The sequence below is a fragment of the Mobula hypostoma genome, chromosome 7 (assembly GCF_963921235.1).
Source record: "Mobula hypostoma chromosome 7, sMobHyp1.1, whole genome shotgun sequence".
NCBI lineage: Eukaryota > Metazoa > Chordata > Chondrichthyes > Myliobatiformes > Myliobatidae > Mobula > Mobula hypostoma.
This window is the reverse complement of record NC_086103.1, coordinates 50,839,191-50,857,149: the sequence shown is the minus strand read 5'-3', so window position 1 is coordinate 50,857,149 and position 17,959 is coordinate 50,839,191.

Here is a 17,959-nt window from a genome sequence, read left to right as displayed (position 1 = left end):
GCGATTAAATCTTTTGGCCTGAATGGGACAATTTAAAATCTACTATGCTGTGGATGTCTGTATAGTAGTTGTACTTTATCATATACTGTGTATATAGTTGATGTGCATTCTATATTCAGTTGAAGATAATAGCTAAGCAGAAAGGACTGTCAGCAATATCTGTGAAATCTTGTAACCTTCCATTTCCTGACCATCTACATCAGTTCCTTCACCTCTGTCACATCTATTCCCAGAAACAACTAACTTTCCATTTCAGGACATCAGAGATGTCTCCTTCTTCAAAGAACGATGGGGGGGGGGGGAGGGTGTCCCTCCCTCCCTCCATCATAGATACTGCTCTAATCTGCATCATCTCCATTTCCTGAACATCTGTTCTCACCTTACCTTCCTGTCACCATATCAGCGATAGAGTTCCTTTTATCCTTACCTACACCCCATCAGCCTCCACATCCAACACGTTACCTTCTGCAACTTCCACCATCTCCTAAGGGATCCTACCACTAAACATATCTTTACCCCACCCCCACCACCACCATCTGCTTTCCACAGCAATTTCTCCTTCTATAATCCCCTTGTCCATTTATCCTTCCCCACTAATCTCCCTCCAGGCACTTACTACTGCAAGCGACCTTAGTGCAATATCTGTCCTTACACTACCTCCCTCACCTCCATTCAAGGCCTCAGAACTTCCAGGTGAGGCAGCGCTTCACCTGCAAATCTTCTGGGGTTTTCTATTGTGTCAGGTGCCCCTCACGTGGTCTCCTCTACACTGGTGAGACCCATCATATTTGGGGGACTGCTTCACTGAACACCTCCACTCCATCTGCAGGAAGTGGACATTCACGGTGGTCAAACATTTTAATTCCAATCCCTATTCCTGTTCCGACATGTCATTCCAAGTCTTCCTCATCTGCCAAGATGAGGCCACACTCAGGGTGGAAGAGCAACACCTTATGTTCTGTTAAGGTGGCCTCCAGCATGATGATATGAATATTGATTTCTCCTTCCAGTAAAAAAGAACTTCCACCTGCCCCCCCCCACTTCCTTTATTCCCCACACTGATATTTCACCTCTTCTCACCTACATATCACTTTCCCCTGGGTCCCCTCCTCCTTCCCTTTCTCCTCTGGTCCACTCGCCTCTCCTATCAGATTCCTTCCACTCCAGCCCTTCAGCTTTCCCACCCACTTGGTTTCACCTATCACCTTCCAGCTAGCCTCCTTCCCCTCTCCACCTTTTTATTCTAGTGTCTTCCCCCTTCCTTCTCTGTCCTGGCTGCCTGACTTGAGTTCCTCCAGCATTTTGTGTGTGTTGCTTTGGATTTCCAGGATCTGCTGACTTTCTTGTGTTTGTAAATATACGTATATATTGTTTGATTAAGCATTTATTTGTTACTTACAAAATTCATTATCGTTTATGTAAAAATACGTGAATTGCGTATGTCATGGCACTACCACATGATAAATGTATGCCTCACTTAAAAGTAAAGACGAAGTTAGACTCACAATCCCGGCTCCTTGTTTTCTTTGAATTAATTTTATATTTTGGAGTTAAAACACATAGCAAGCACAGTGCAAAAACATAAAAATATAAATTGCAAAACTAAATAGTGCATAAAAAAGGATAATGAGAATATGTTCATGAGTTCGTGGACCATTCAGAAATCCGATGGTGGAAAGGAAGAAGCTGTACCTGAACCATTGATTATGGGTTTTCAGGCTACTGTACCTCATTCCTGATGGCAGTAACAAGAAGAAGGTATATTGTCGATGGTGCAGGTCCTTAATGATGGATGTCGCCTTTTTGAGCTACTGCTGCTTGAGAGTGTCCTCAATGATGAGGAGGGTAGTGGCCATGATGGAATTGGTCAAGTCTATAACCCTCTGTAGACTCCTGAAATCCTGTGCACTGGAAGCTCCTTACTAAGCTGTGATACAATCAAACCAAATCCTCACTGTTGTATATCTATAGATATTTGGAAGTTTGTGGTGACATATTAAATCTCCTTAAACTCCTGGAATACAGGTACCCACAAGCATAAGTGCATAGTTCATTGAAAGAGATAGATACAGTGGGGGAAAAAGGCATTTAGCATGCTAGCCTTCATCAGTCAGGGCACTGACTACAGGAGTTAGACATCATATTGCACCAAGTCATTGGTGAGGCAGCACTTGGAGCACTGTGTACAGTTTTGGTCACCCTGTTATAAGAAAGATGTGATTAAATTAGAAATATGATTAAGTAGAAAAAGTCTCATAAATTTTAAAATATCAAAATTCAAAGTAAACTTTAGATATAGATATATTGGTGTTATACAATAGTGCCAATTATGGCTTTATAAGAGATGATTTACTAATTTAGAAGGTAGCCATTGACGTAGTTTTTAATTTACAGATATAGATTAAAATACACTTATTATTAGAACCTTGATTTGTGGTGCATGACCAGCCAACAAAAACAAACACATAAAGAACATTTCTAATTCTAGCATGTTCTGTGGTACCTCTGTACAGATTAGTAACCCTTCATTTTCAAAACATATTAAATCTAGCATCAAAATGGATAATTATCAAATATATAACAATTTCTAGATTTTTCTATTCCAACTATAAATCAATTGCAAACTCAGTGGATCGGGCAGCATCTACAGTCAGAGGAATGGTCAATGCTTCTCGTCAACACCCTCCACTAGGCTGTGACACAAGAGGATCTTGAACTAAAACATTGACCAACCCTTTGCTCTACAGATGCCAACTGACTAGCTAAGTTCCTTGAGCAATGTGTTTTTCATTCCAGATTTAGCATTTGCAATTATTTGTAACTCTACATATCAACAGCATTTTGTTAAACACAAAGTACATATAGTATCTGGATTGGTTATTCAATTGATGGTTAAAAATATAAAATTTGAAATATTCAACATTATTTGATCAATAGGTGCATTGGTTTCCCCAGTGCTCATATGCCCAGTATTTCATATCCATGAAGAGGCACATGATATTTATATATAACTGTACTTCATTATCTAAAACTAAATCACAAAGGATCAATTGATGTTACAAATGTTGGAATGTTAAAGAAGTACAGCAAGTCAGATGAATAATTAGAGGATAGATTATCCTATCCTGACTTTAACATAGTGGAGAATTATGCATTGTTAATTATACTTACTGGTGCTAGGTGTTAGAGTGATTTTTGGGTTTAGGTCATTTACATTTTGCAAATGACTTTGGCTACCCAGTCTTCTGTTCCTTGAAAATGTATTGTGAATTTAATTTGGAACAATGTGAATCAGAAGGTGTGAATTTTGCATGTAGTTTCAAAGACTTTGTAGTTTACAAAGCATCTACACTTTGTAAATATGAAAATGAAAATGAATGAAAATGAAATATCTTTATTGTCATTGCATAGTACAATTTGTCATGCACCAATACAGCGAAAATGAGTTTGCAACTCTCATACTCAATGCTATAAAACAACAAATAAAATAAAGAAAGAATAAATAAAATCAAGTAACCAGCCAGTACAAGCAATGTCCAGCAGTACAAAAGCGCAACTCAGATGCATGACAGCCATAAACCACTATTAAAGTAGCAATATATCAAATTTATGGATGATGCTTGATCAATTGGTTTAAAGCAATTATAGGTCTGGGGAAAAAGCTATCTTTCAGTCTGAAAGTGCGGACATAGAAAATCTTATAACATCTGCTAGGTGGAAGAAGTTCAAACAGTTGATTGCATGGGTGTGTATTGTCCTTACAGTTGCTTGTAGCTTTCCTTAGGCAGCGAGAGCTGTAGATGTCCTCCAGGGCTGGGAGCTGTGTCCCCATGATCTTCTGTGCACTAGAGACGACCGACTGAAGTGCTTTCCTATCAGCTGCTGTACAACTGAGATACCACACCGAGATGCAATATGTTAAGGTGCTCTTTATGGTGCAGCGGTAAAAGGTCACCAGCATCTGTTCAGGTAGACCAGCTTTCTTCAGCGTCCTGAGGAAAAACAAGCGTTGCTGTGCTTTCTTAACTATCGTAGTGGTGTTAGTGGACCATGTAAGGTCTTCTGAGATATGTATTCCCAGAATACATATGGAATTGTCCTTTATGTTCAGTACATTAAATATCAAGTAAATGTATTGTGGATTCACTTTGGAACAATGCATTTCCTAAAAGCTGTGGATCCCAGTTCAGATGATGCTGGCATTGGTGGGATGGATGTGAATCAGGAGGTGTGAAGTTTGTAAAAAAGAAAGCATTGTCTATACTTAGTAAATATGGATTTGTCCTTCGTGTTTAGCAGATAAATATTGAGCCCCACGATGGGCCAGAAGTCCTTTCCACCAAAAGTGTCTCCATATGATGCCTGTTATACCTTGTTTTGACGAATAAAGAAGCTACTTTGTATCTACCAGTAATTTTCTCCAGCGATTTCATTCATGCAACAACATTTGGTGTCAGGAATGGGATACCTTTGTGACCCAGCATGTGGCTAGCGATCTTAGCAGTCTAAATAGGTGAGTGTTTTTTTCAAATTAGTACTCACGCTTGCACCTGTTCGGTCAGTGGTACATGGGAACACGAGGTATCACGAACATGGAGAGCTGAACTGGTAGATATAAAAGTAATGTGTGCATGTGCATGTGTATTAATGTAAGGGATGAAACTTTGCGGGACAGATTATGTTATCCTGACTTCAACTTACTGAAGAATTATGCATCATTAATTATATTTACTGGTGCTAGGCACAAAAAAGGTATCAAGACTGACTGTGATAATGTAATGCTAGACTGGAGAGGCAGTAATAGGGGACAAAGAAATAGCAGATCAACTTAAGTATTTTGTGGCAATCTTCACCATGGAATGCACTAGCAGTATACCTGAATTTCAAGAGTGTCAGAAGGCAGAAGTGAATGTAGTTGCTATTACTAAGGAGAAGGTGCTTGTGGAGCTGAAAGATCTGAAGGTAGGTAAGATAGCTGGACCAAATAGACTACACCCCAGGGTTCTGAAAGAGGTAGCTGAAGAGATTGTGCAGGCATTAGTAATAATTTTTCAAGAATCACTAGATTCTGGAATGATTCCTGAAGACTGGACAATTGCAAATGTCACTGAACTCTTTAAGAAAGGAGGGAGGAAAAAGAAAGGAAATTACAGGACAATTAGCCTGACATCAGTGGTTGATGTCCATTATTAAGGATGAGATTTCATGGTACTTGGTGGCACATAATAAAACTGACTGAAGGGAAATTCCTTAAGGGAAAATCTTGCCTAACAAACCTGTTGAAATTCTTTGAGGAAATAACAGGCAGGATAGACAAAGGAGATAGTGCATGTTGTTTACTTGGATTTTCAGAAGGCTTTTGACAAGGTGTTACACATGAGGCTGCTGACAAGAGCCCATAGTATTACAGGGAAGAACTAGCATGGAAAGAAGATTGGCTGGCTGGCAGGAGGCAAAGGATGGCAATAAAGGGGGCCCATTCTGGTTGGCTGCCAGTGACTAGTGGAGTTCTGCAGGAGCTGGAACATATCCTCCTCGCTGACGATCAACAGTGGCGCACCTCAAGGGTGTGTGCTTTGCCCACTGCTCTACTTTCTATATACACGACCGTGCGGCTAGGCATAGCTCAAATACCATCTATAAATTTGCTGACGATACAACCATTGTTGGTAGAATCTCAGGTGGTGATGAGAGGGCGAACAGGAGTGAGATATGCCAACTAGTAGAGTGGTGCCGCAGCAAAAACCTGACACTCAACGTCCGTAAGACAAAAGAGCTGGTTGTGGACTTCAGGAAGGGTAAGATGAAGGAACACACACCAATCCTCATAGAGAAATCAGAAGTGGAGAGAGTGAGCAGTTTCAAGTTCCTGGCCGTCAAGATCTCTGGGGATCTATCCTGGTCCCAACATATTGATGTAGTTATGAAGTAGGCAAGGCAGCAACTATATTAGGAGTTTGAAGAGATTTGGCATGTCAACAAATTCACTCAAAAACTTCTATAGTTGTACCGTGGAGAGCATTCTGACAGGCTGCATCACTGTCTGGTATAGAGGGGCTACTGCACAGGACTGAAAGAAGTTGCAGTGGGTTTATCTATTCAGCTCCATCTTGGGTACTGGCCTACAATGTACCCAGGACATCTTCAAGGAGCGGTGTCTCAGAAAGGCAGCATCCATTATTAAAGACCCCCAGCACCCAGGGCATGCCCTTTTCTCACTGTTACCATCAGGTAGGAGGTACAGAAGCCTGAAGGCACACACTCAGTGATTCAGGAACAGCTTCTTCCCCTCTGTCATCCGATTCCTAAATGGACATTGAATCTTGGGACACTACCTCACTTTTTTTTAATATGCAGAATTTCTGTTTTTCCCAAGTTTTTAATCTATTCAATATACGTATACTGCAACTGATTTACTTATTTATTTTTTTTCCCTCTGCTAGATTACGTATTGCATTGAACTACTGCTGCTAAGTTAACAAATTTCACGTCACATGCCGATGATAATAAGCTGATTCTGATTCTGATTTATCACATTATATGTCAATGATTTTAATGACAGAATGTGAATGATAAAAAGATTGGTGGAGGAGCAGAGAGTGTTGTGAAAACAAGGACTCTGCAGATGGTCTTAAACAGATTGGAAGAATTAGGAAAGAAGTGGCAGATGGAAGACAGTGTAGGGAAGTGTATGGTCATGCACTTAGAAGGAATAAAGGCATAGAGATTTTCTAAATGGGAAGAAAATTCAAAAACTCAAAGGACTTGAGAGTCCTTGTGCATTATTCCCTAAAGGGTAACTTGCAGGTTGAGTCAGTGATAAGGAAGACAAATGCAATGCTAGCATTCATTTCAAGAGGATTTGAATATAGAGCAAGGATGGAATTGTGGCTTTATAAGGCATTGGTCAGACTACACTTGGAGTATTATGAGTATTTTGGGCTCCTTATCAAAGATGTACTGGCATTGAAGAGAGTACAGTGGAAGTTCATTTTATTCCAGGAATGAAAGGGTTAATGGACCAGGAACACTTGATGGCTCTGGGCCTGTACTTGCTGGGGTTTAGAAGAATGCGGGAGGAGCTCATTGAAACCTATTGATATTGAAAGGCCTAGATAGAGTGCATATGGAGAGGATGTTTCTGTAGTGGCTGAGTCTAGGATCAGAGGGCACAGCCTCAGTACAGGGCATCCATTTAGAATAGAGAAGAGGAGGAATTTCTTTAGCTAGAAGGTCGTGAATCTATGGAACCTTCTGCCATTGACAGCTGGTGGAGGCCAAGTCATTGAGTATGTTTAAAGCAGAGATTGATAGGTTCTTGATCAGTCAGGATGTCAAATGTTAGATAGTGATACAAAACACACCCAGCTACGCCAGCTTCCAGAATTTAGATGCTCTAACTCTCTGGAATATGGATAGCTGGAATGGCCTCTTTAAGGATTGAGAATTGTCCCACTATTCGGCAATCATGTTTTGGGCACCAAGAATTGCATATTTAAAGAGCACCTGAACAGAGTCTCAGCACTCAATAGTAAACCCAACCAAAGATAACATCTAGTGTTTTGTTTTGTTCTCAGTTCTCGATCCAGTTTTATTCAATGTTTCGATCCTAGCCTTGGATACTCCAGCATCTGGGTCCAAACCATCCTTGTCAATCTTGTCAGAGTACAACGGCCTGCAGGGTATCAGTGTCTTTTTTCGGCTGTGACCAGCCACAGTGAGAAGATTTCCAGACAGAGCCTGGATATACACGACCTCCAGGTTGCTGTGAGTCAACTTTTGCAAGGAGGAAGCCAGATTCATTTGGGAATTCCATTCAGTCCCTCTGCAGAGCCAGTACATTTTCCAACCCCGGAGAGGTTTGATGGTGACCCAGGCTCTTGCCATGTCTTCCTTTCTCAGTGAACATTAGTATTCAAACACCACCCGTCCCGGTTCCCTTCAGAGTGCAGAAATATGGCCGACATTCTCTCTCTTCTGACTGGAAGAGCCCTGGCCTGGGCCACCGCGCATTAGGAATGGTCAGATTCAGAGGAGTTCACGGCCGCCATGAATAAGGTGTGTTCAATCACCCTGCTGGAGCCGGCCGAACCACAAAACCGTCTGATGAAGATTTGACAGGGCTGATGATCAGCGGCTGACTACACTATGAAGTTTCAAACCTTGGCCCAAGTAAGTGACTGGAACGAGGAGGCCTTGACCACACTATACCACCACAGACTCTGAGATGAATTGAAGGATACTCTCACCTTGGGACTTAGAGGATCTGATTGACCAATGTATTCGTCTCGATATTCGTCTGGCAGGGCGTTAAGTGGGACAATATCAAGTGGTCGAAGAGGGCTCACCTGGGCCTGGCCTCAATGCATCATAGTTTCACTCCCCGATCTTGGACCATGACCAGCTTGTCTCCTGCTCGGGAGCCTGTCAAACCCATGCAAACAGGCCACATAAAAATCTCCAGCAATGGGAAGTTCTGGCGTCGGCGTCAAGGTTGCCGCTATTACTACAGGGAAGCAGGTCACCTGAGGGCCAGATATCCAAAGCTGCAGTGGTCAGGAGAACTGTGAAGACCATCCTGTGTTGGGAGGACTGTGATGGTAACATCAACTACCCCCAACCTCACAGTTTTTGGTATAACGCTGAGGGCTGAGATCTCCTGGGGTATGAACCAGCAAGAGGTGAATACTTTTTTGGTCCCTGGGGCAGCTGGAGATTTCCTGGACTTGGAGACAGCCCGTTGGCTCAACATACCCCTGCAGGAGTTGAGCCAGCCCATGCCCTCAATTGTCTTAGATAGCCGTTTGTTTGGCTCCGGGCAGATCTAGCAGCAGACTCTGGTCTGGTAGATAAGGATAGGGGATCATGCGGAGGACATTATTTTCTATATCATTGAGTCTCCTCCCATATATCTGACCCTCGGGGACCCTTGACTGTCCCAACCTAATCCTTCCATGAACTGGAAGGAGGGCAGGATCATTGCATGGTCCAGTCGCTGCAAGAATGTTTATTTAGGCTTGGTGCTCCGAACCCCAGTCTCTCCCGAGACCAGCAGCCGATGAGGGGGTAGACTTCTGTTCCAGGTAACCTGAAGCCTTCAGGAAACACAGTCCTGCCTTCAAGGGCAAACAAGCCAGTTACAACCAACAAGCCCATGCAAGTCCAGGGCCTTTCCAATCAGTGGTGTGCTGGAACTAGATCACTAGGTCAGGAGCAAACCAAGCAGTCTGGAACTCTAGCAGCAAAGCCAAAGGGCTCCATTTTCCCTGTCCCGTCTAAGGGGAAGCTCCAAAATGGCTCCCAGGAGCACAAGGACCATTTGTCGTGCCTTGCTGCCGATGTCTGACGATACGGACAATGATTTGGATTGTGACTTTGCCTCTGTTTTCACTAATGACTATGTGAACCTATGGAGAAGACTCTGGGATCTGCCAAATCAACCCTGCTACCCAAGGAGTCTCAGGAATCATCCTCGGAGGAAGGTTCAGGGGTAATTGCAGCACCCAAGCTGGTAGAAATCCCTCCAGTCTACACGGATTTGGAACAGGTCTTCAGCAAGGGAAAGGCTTCAACTCTTCCACAGCACCAACTCTACGACTTTGTTATAGATCTACTGTCTGGTACTTGTCCTCCGCAGGGTCAATTATACATGCTCTCGAGCCTGGAGAGAAGCACTATGGAGGAGTATATGAAGGAGGCTCTTGCCCTGGGATTCATTCAGACGTCAACCTCTCCTTCTTCTTTGTAAAGGGAAAGGACGGGAGCCTGTGGTTATGCTAGACTTGTTGAATGACATACAGTCTGGTTCACATAAAGGAGGCTGACAAGTGGAAGACAGTGTTCAACATACCAATAGAGCACGATGAATACCTGGTCATACCCTTCGGCTTTGTGAATGCATCAGCAGTTTTCCAGGCCTTTAAAAATGACGTGCTCCGGGATGCTCTCCATAAGTATGTCTTCATCTACTTGGAAGACATCCTAATTTTCTTGAGTTCCATGGAGGAACACGTTGCTCACGTCAGACATTTCCTGACGAGGCTTCTTGACCATGGAGAGCCTTCTTCATTAAGCTGGAGAAGTCTGAATTTCACGTATCCAGCAATTCACTTTGGGTTTCATCATCTCTAATGGCAACCTCAAGATGGACCATAGTAAGATACAGGCAGTTGGAGATTGACCACAAGCATTCAGTGTGAAACAAGTCCAATGATTCCTGGAATTTGCAAATTTTACCGGAAGTCCATCAGACACTTCAGCTCAGTGGCGGTTCCGCTAACAGCACAACCAAGAAATCCATGGACCCTTTTGTTTGGACTACCGAAGTGGAGACTGCTTTTGCAGAGCTCAAACAGCAGTTCACGACAGCTCCCATTTTCATTGCACCCAACCTGGACCTTCCCTTCATTGTGGAGGTGGAAGCCTTGGATGTCAGTGTGAGTGCAGTATTGTCTCCATGGACACCTTCAGACAATAAACTGCACCCATGTGCATTCCTTTCCAGCAGCTATCCCCGGCAGAGGTGAACTACAACACTGGAAATAGAGAGCTTCTCGCAGTCAAGTTGGCTCTGGACAGATGATGTCACTGGATTGAGAGGGGCAGGTACCCTTTTATCATATGAACAGACCACAAAAACCTGACATATTCAAGAAGCCAAGTAACTGAATTCCAGGCAGGCCAGGTGGTCTCTTTTCTTTAGAGCTTTGGCCAGCGGCTAATCTGGACATTGGAAGTTTGGAGAGGAGGGGGCTTCAATCAGGTCCACTGTATGAGGATAATAGGTAGAAGTAGGTTGCGGCAGCATAAAAGAGATTTGACCGGCGACCAATCGGTGTATTGGATCGATTAGCAACAGCAAATTAAAGGAAGGAGGGGCAAGCGTAGCAGCCGTGATTGCAGTGGCTGTCATCTGAGTGGACATAGTCAGAGTGGCGATCTTAATGTATTAGTTCTTCAATGCTTCAGCCAAGACAGGCTTCACTCAGAGAAAGCAACGGAAAGAAAAGCTCATTTTCGTTTGCGTTCTCTTCTTTCTATCTGCTCAGCCAGCACAGTAGGCATGACAGGCAGGACAGTGAAATGCTCCTTTTGCAGGATGTAGGAAGCCAGGGAGACCTCCAGTGTCCCTGACGACTATAAGTGCAAGAAGTGCATCCAACTGCAGCTTCTACAAAACTGCATTAAGGAGTTGGAGCTGGAACTGAATGAACTCCGGATTCGGAAAGCTGAAGGGGTGATAGATAGGACATATTAAGAGGTAGCTATACCCAAGGTGCAGGACACAGGAAATTAGGTGCCAGTCAGGAAGGGGAAAGGGGTTGAAGAGCCAGCGCAGAGCACCCCTGTGGGCCATCCCCTTAATGACAGGTATATCACTGGATACTGTCAGGGAGATCACCTAACAGAGCAAAGTTGCAGTAGGTGTGCCTCTGGCACTGAGTCTGCCTCTATGACTGTGAAGGGAAGGAGGGAGAAGAGGCAGGCTGCAGTGATAGAAGATTCATTAGTTAGGGGAACAGATAGGAGGTTCTGTGGATGAGAATGAGATTCCCATGGTATGTTGCCTCCAGGTGCCTGGGTCAGGGATATTTCGGATAAAGTCCGTAGCTTCTTAATTGGAAGGGCGAACAGCCAGAAGTCAAGGTCCATGAAGGTACCAATGACATGGGTCAGACGAGTGACAAGGTTCTGCACTGGGTGTTCAGGGAGTTAGGAGCAAAGCTAAAGTGCAGGACCTCCAGGGTTGTGATCTCAGGACTGCTACCCATGCCACATGCTAATGAGGTCAGAACTAGGAAGGTTATACAGTTTAATATGCGGCTGAGGAGTTGGTGTAGGAGAGAGGCATAAGATTTTTGGATCTGTGGGCTCTCTTCCAGGGAAGGTGGATCTGTACAGAAGGGACAGTTTGCACCTGAACTGGAGGGGGACTAATATCCAAGCAGGAAGGTTTGTTAATGCTGCACAGTGGTGTTTAAACTAGAGCTGCAGGCGGATGGGAACCAGAGTGTCCTGAGCTGCATATATTTCAATGCAAGAAGTATCGTAGGAAAGGCTAATAATAGTGCTGAAGATGAGGTAGCTGGTAGACAAATAGAGGCAATGAGCAGTAAGGAGAGGCCATTGATTGCTGTCAACAGGATGAGTTTCAATGTAAAAGGTGGACAAAATAGAAAAGGGTGAATACAAGACTGAAAGTGTATTTGAATGTACGCAGCATACGGAATAAGGTAGATGAACTTGCAGCACAGTTGCAGATTGACAGGTATGATGTAGGCTTCACTGAATCATGGTTGAAAGAAGATTACAGCTGGGAACTTAATATCCAAGGATATACATTGTATCGAAAGGACAGGCAGGAAGGCAGAGGACGGGGCATTATTCTGTTGGTAAAAAATGAAATCAAATCATTAGAAAGAGGTGACATAGTATCGGAAGGTGTTGAATCATTATGGATAGAGCTAAGCAACTACAAGGGTACAAAGACCCTGATGGGAGTTATTTACAGAGACCCAAAGTGATTAAGAATTTTGCATCAGTCTTCATGGTGGAAGACTCTAGTAGTATGGTGGAAGCTCCAGGTGTCAGAGGTCACAAAGTGTGTGAAGTTACCACAACTAGAGAGAAGGTTCTTGGGAAACTGAAAGCTCTGAAGGTAGATAAGCCACTTAGACCAGATGGCATACATTCCAGAGTTCTGAATGAGGTGGCTGAAAAGATCATGGAGGCATTAGTATTGATCTTTCAAGAATCACTAGATTCTAGAATGGTTCTGGAAGACTGGAAAATAGAAAATGTAACTCCACTCTTCAAGAAGGGAAAGAGGCTGAAGGAAGAAAACTATAGGCCAGTTAGTCTGACCTCAGTGGTTGGGAAGACGTTGGAGTCAATTATTAAGGATGAGTTCTCAGGGTACTTGGAGGCACATGATAAAGTAGGCCGTAGACAGCACGATTTCCTCAAGGGAAAATCTTGCCTGACAAATCTGTTGGAAGTCTTTGAAAAAATAATGAGCAGTATAGTCAATGGAGAATCAAATGATGTGTACTTTGATTTTCACAAGGCCTTGACAAGATGCCACTCATGAGACTGCTTAACAAGCTATGAGCCCATGTTATTACAGGAAAGATTCTAGCATGGATAAAGCGTGGCTGATTGGCAGGAGGCAAAGAGCGGGAATAAAGGAAACCTTTTCTGGTTGAGAGCTGGTGACTAGTGGTGTTACAATGCAGTCTGTATTGGGACCGATTATTTTTATGTTCTATGTCAATTACTTGGATGATGTAGTTGATGGCTTTGTTCCAAAGTTTGTAGATGACAAGAGGATAGGTGGAGGGGCAGGTTGTGTTAAGGAAGTAGAGAGGCTACAGAAGGACTTAGATAGATTAAGAAAATGGACAAAGAGTCGGCAGATGGAATACAGTGTCAGAAAGTGGGTATGGTCATGCGGTTTGGTAGAAGAAATTAAAGGGTTGTCTATTTTTTAAATAGAGAGAAACTACAAAAACTAAGGTGCCAAGCGACTTAGAAGTCCTTGTGCAAGATTCCCTAAGGGTTAATTTGCAGGTTGAGTCTGTGGTGAGGAAGGCAAATGCAATGTTAGCATTCATTTCAAGAGGAATAGAATATAAAAGCGAGGATATAATATTGAGAGTTTATAAAGTACTTCTGAGGCCTCACTTGTAGTACTGTGAGCAGCTTTAGGCCCTTTATCTTAGAAAGGATGTGCCGAAACTGGAGAGGGTTCAAAGAAGGTTCACAAAAATGATCATTCCAGGATTGGATGGCTTATCATATGAAGAGTGTTTGATGGCTCTGGGCCTGAATTCTCTGGAATTCAGAAGAATGAGGGGTGACCTCATTGAAATCTATTGAATGGTGAAAGGCCTAGATAGAGTGGGTGTGGAGAAGATGCTTTCTATGATGGGAGAATCTAAGTCCAGGGGACACAGTAACTCAGAATAGAGGGGCATCCTTTTAGAATGGAGATGAGGAGGAATTTTTTAGCCAGAGAGGGTTAAATGTGTGGAATTCTTCCTCACACACAGCAGTGGAGGCTAATTCTTAATGTATATTTAAGAAACAGGTTGATATATTTTTGATTGGTGAGGGCACGAAGGGATGCAGGGAGAAGGCAGGGGATTAGGGCTGAGAGGAAAATTGGATCAGCCATGATGAAATGATAGAGCGTACACAGTGGGCCAGCTGGCATAATTCTGCTCCAATATGTTATGGCCTTATGGTCGTTAACTGTTTTAATTTCGTCCTGACCTATCGACTGGGGTCAAAGAACCAGAAGCCAGATGCTTTGTCCTGTCAGTTCAACGAACCCAAACGAGAGGAGTAGCCTACCACCATTTTGCCACGAGTCAATGTGATAGTGCCAATTCATTGGGGAATTGACACTCTTGTTTGGAAGGGCCAGATGCAAGGAGAGATACTTCGGAACGGCCCTCCGGGTCAGGTGTTCGTTCCAACTTCCGTCCAGTCTCAGGTTTTTGAATAAGAACACAACATAAGAAATAGGAGCAGGAGTAGGCCATCTGGCCTGTTAAGCCTGCTCCATCATTCAATAAGATCATGGCTGATCTGGCCATGGACTCATCTCCACCTACCAGCCTTTTCCCCATAACTGTTATTTCCCCATCTATGCAAAAAATAGGGACATGTATTGAGAATGACCGCTCATCCAGGGATTGCCAAGACCACTGAGTTCACTAAGAGAAGATATTGGTGGCCTGGAATGGAGAGCAATGTCCGTCAATACGTGCAAGCATGTGAGGTGTGCGCCCGGAACAAGGAGCCCCGCGCATAACCTTCACCCTCTGCCTGTTCTGGACAGACCATGGGTGCACATCTCCACGGACTTAGTCACTGGGCTTCCTCCTTCCAAGGGGATGACCATTATCATGGTAATTGTCGATCTGTTTTCAAAAGCCTGGAAATTCATCCCCTTGGACAGACTACCATCTGTGGCAGTGACAGCTGAAATTGTCCTGCACCGGGTCTTCAGGATCCACGATTTTCCGCTGGGCATTGTGTCGGATCATGGTCTGCAATTCGTGTCACATTTTTGGAGGGCATTCTGTAAGCTGGGGCAACAGCGAGCCTTTCCTCTGGGTTTCACCTGCAGTCCCACTGCCAGATGGAGCAGGTGAACCAAGATTTGGAAAAAACCCTATGGTGCATGGCCTCTGAAAGACCGGATGGCTAGTGCAACACATACAAAATGTTGGAGGAACTCAGCAGGCAAGGAAGCACCAATATGGAAAAGTACAGTCGATGTTTCGGGCAGAAATGTTGAATGTACTTTTTTTCTATAGCTGCTGTCTAGCCTATGAGTTCCTCCAACATGTTATGTGTTTTGCTTGGATTTCCAGCATCTGCAGATGGTTAGTATGATCATTTGATGTGGCAGATGTCACCCACAACACTTGACAGCATTCGGCACATGGGATGTCCCTTTTCGTATGCTAACTTGGGTATCCTCCGTCACTCTTCCTTGAGCAGGAAGCGGATGTTGAGGTTCCTGCGGTTGAAGATCTACTCCAAAGCTACAAGGAAAAATGGACTAGGACAAGGGAAATTTTCCTAGCTTCTACCTGGAAGGCGAGATAAAGGCTAACCACAAGAAAATACAAGGACTAGTTTTGCAGCCTGGGCAACAGGTCTGGCTGTCAACTGAAGATTTGCCTCTTTAAATGGGGTCCAGGAAATAGGTATCCAAATTCATTGGATCCTTCAAAATTCTCAGGAAAGTAGACCTGGTGGCTTCTATGTTGCAGCTTCCCAAGACCCTCAAAGTCAACCCCACTTTCCACAATTCAAAATTAAAACCTGTGAACACCTGCTCTTACCCCCCACCCCCCCGCCCCGACACTGCCCAGGTTTGTCGATGGGGAACAGGTCTTCACCATGAGAAGAATTTTTGTATTCACAATTCACGGTGTTCAGTACTTCCTCATGGACTGGGAAGGATTTGGACCCAAGGAATGGTGCTGGATTCCTGAAAGGGATATCTTGGATCTGGCTCTCATCCATAACTACAATCATCATTTCTCCGAGCAACCAGGGTCTTCAGGAGTTGGCCACAAGGGAGCGGGTCCTGTTACGACCCGCACTCAACTGCACAGCTTCTGGGGCTTAAACTCTCTAAACCTCTTGAATATGCATAGCTAGAACAGCCCGTTTAAAGATTCAGGACGGTCCCACTAATTGGCAATCATGTTCTAGGAGCCAAGAATTGAGTATTTGAAGAGCACCTGAATGGAGCCTCAGTGCTCTATCATAAGCTCAACCAAAGATATCATCTCGCGTTTTGTTTTGTGCTTAGTTCTTGATCCAGTTCTATTCCGAGTCTCGATCCTAGCCTCAGATACTCCAGCACATGGGTTCAAACCACCCTCGTCAAGGACTCTCATCACACAGGGAGAAGGCAGGAGAATGTGGTAGAGAGGTATAATAAATCAATCATCAATGAATGGCGGAGCAGACTCGATGGGCCAAATGGCCTAATTTTGCTTCTGAGTCTGATGATCTCATGTCTTATTTTGAGAATGGGAAAAGATATGGTGTTAATGTGTAGATGAAAACGTATAAGGACATTGATGTTGATGCTGAAGCAGGATAAGGAATCATTTAAGACATGAAAAACATTCCAGGTCAGCAATATGGCATAGCTAGTGGAGCCACTACCTCACAACGTCAGTGATTCATGTTTGATCATGACCTCAGTTACTCTCTGTGGGAAGTTTATACGTTCTTCTTGTGACCATATAGATTTTCACCCTCAGGTGCCCTAGTTTCTTCCCACTGCTCAAGATGTGCAGATTGAAGAGTTAATTGGGTGTGTGAATTACTCCTGGTTAAGTTTTACAAGCTTGGTAGGATTTATGGGAATGTGAGATTAGGTTAGTTTAGAACCAGTATAAATGGTTGTCACAGACCTGGTTGGCTGAAGGGCCTGTTTCCCGCTGTATGATTCAAAATATGCATCTTCTGAATGTTGAAGTAATGTTACTCAACACGTTGATTTTAAATGAGAGGAGCAGTGACAGGTGAAACCATCTCCTGATCAGCGTGGAGTAATGTGCTTTGAATCAGAATCAGGTTCATTATCAATGTCGTATGTCATGAAATTTGTTGTTTTGCATTACATAAAAATACAATAAATTACAATAAGGAATATAAAAAATAACCAATGCAAAAAGAAAGTAAAATAGTGAGGTAGTGTTCATGGACCGTACAGAAAACTGATCGTGGAGAGGAAGAAGCTGTTCCTAAAACATTGTCTGTGCATCTTCAGGTTCCTGTACTTCCTCCCTGATGGTTGTAATGACGAATAAGGGCAGAACATACACATAATGGTTTGCTGAGAATCTGTGGGACTGTCAAAGAATGGAGAGATCTTGATATTCAAAGTTTACGATCCCTGAAGCTGGCTAGGGGGTGGGGCGGGTTAGATCGGCTGAAGATATATGGATACCAGACTTCATTCAGCATAGAATATGAGTAGGGATATTATAGTACAACTTTATAATATATTTATAACATATTAAAAGGCCACAATTGGAGTATAGTATGCAGTATGCATAGTAGACCTGAGGAGAGCTAAGGTACCGGTGACACCTGTTTCCATCCAGGGGGTCAGTGTGGACATGGTGGAGGATTACAAATACCTGGGGATATGAATTGACAATAAACTGGACTGGTCTAAGAACACTGAGGTTGTCTACAAGAAGGGTCAGAGCCGTCTCTATTTCCTGAGGAGACTGAGGTCCTTTAACATCTGCCGGACGATGCTGAGGATGTTCTATGAGTCTGTGGTGGCCAGTGCTATCATGTTTGCTGTTGTGTGTTGGGGCAGCAGGCTGAGGGTAGCAGACACCAACAGAATCAACAAACTTATTCATAAGGCCAGTGATGTTGTAGGGATGGAACTGGACTCTCTCACGGT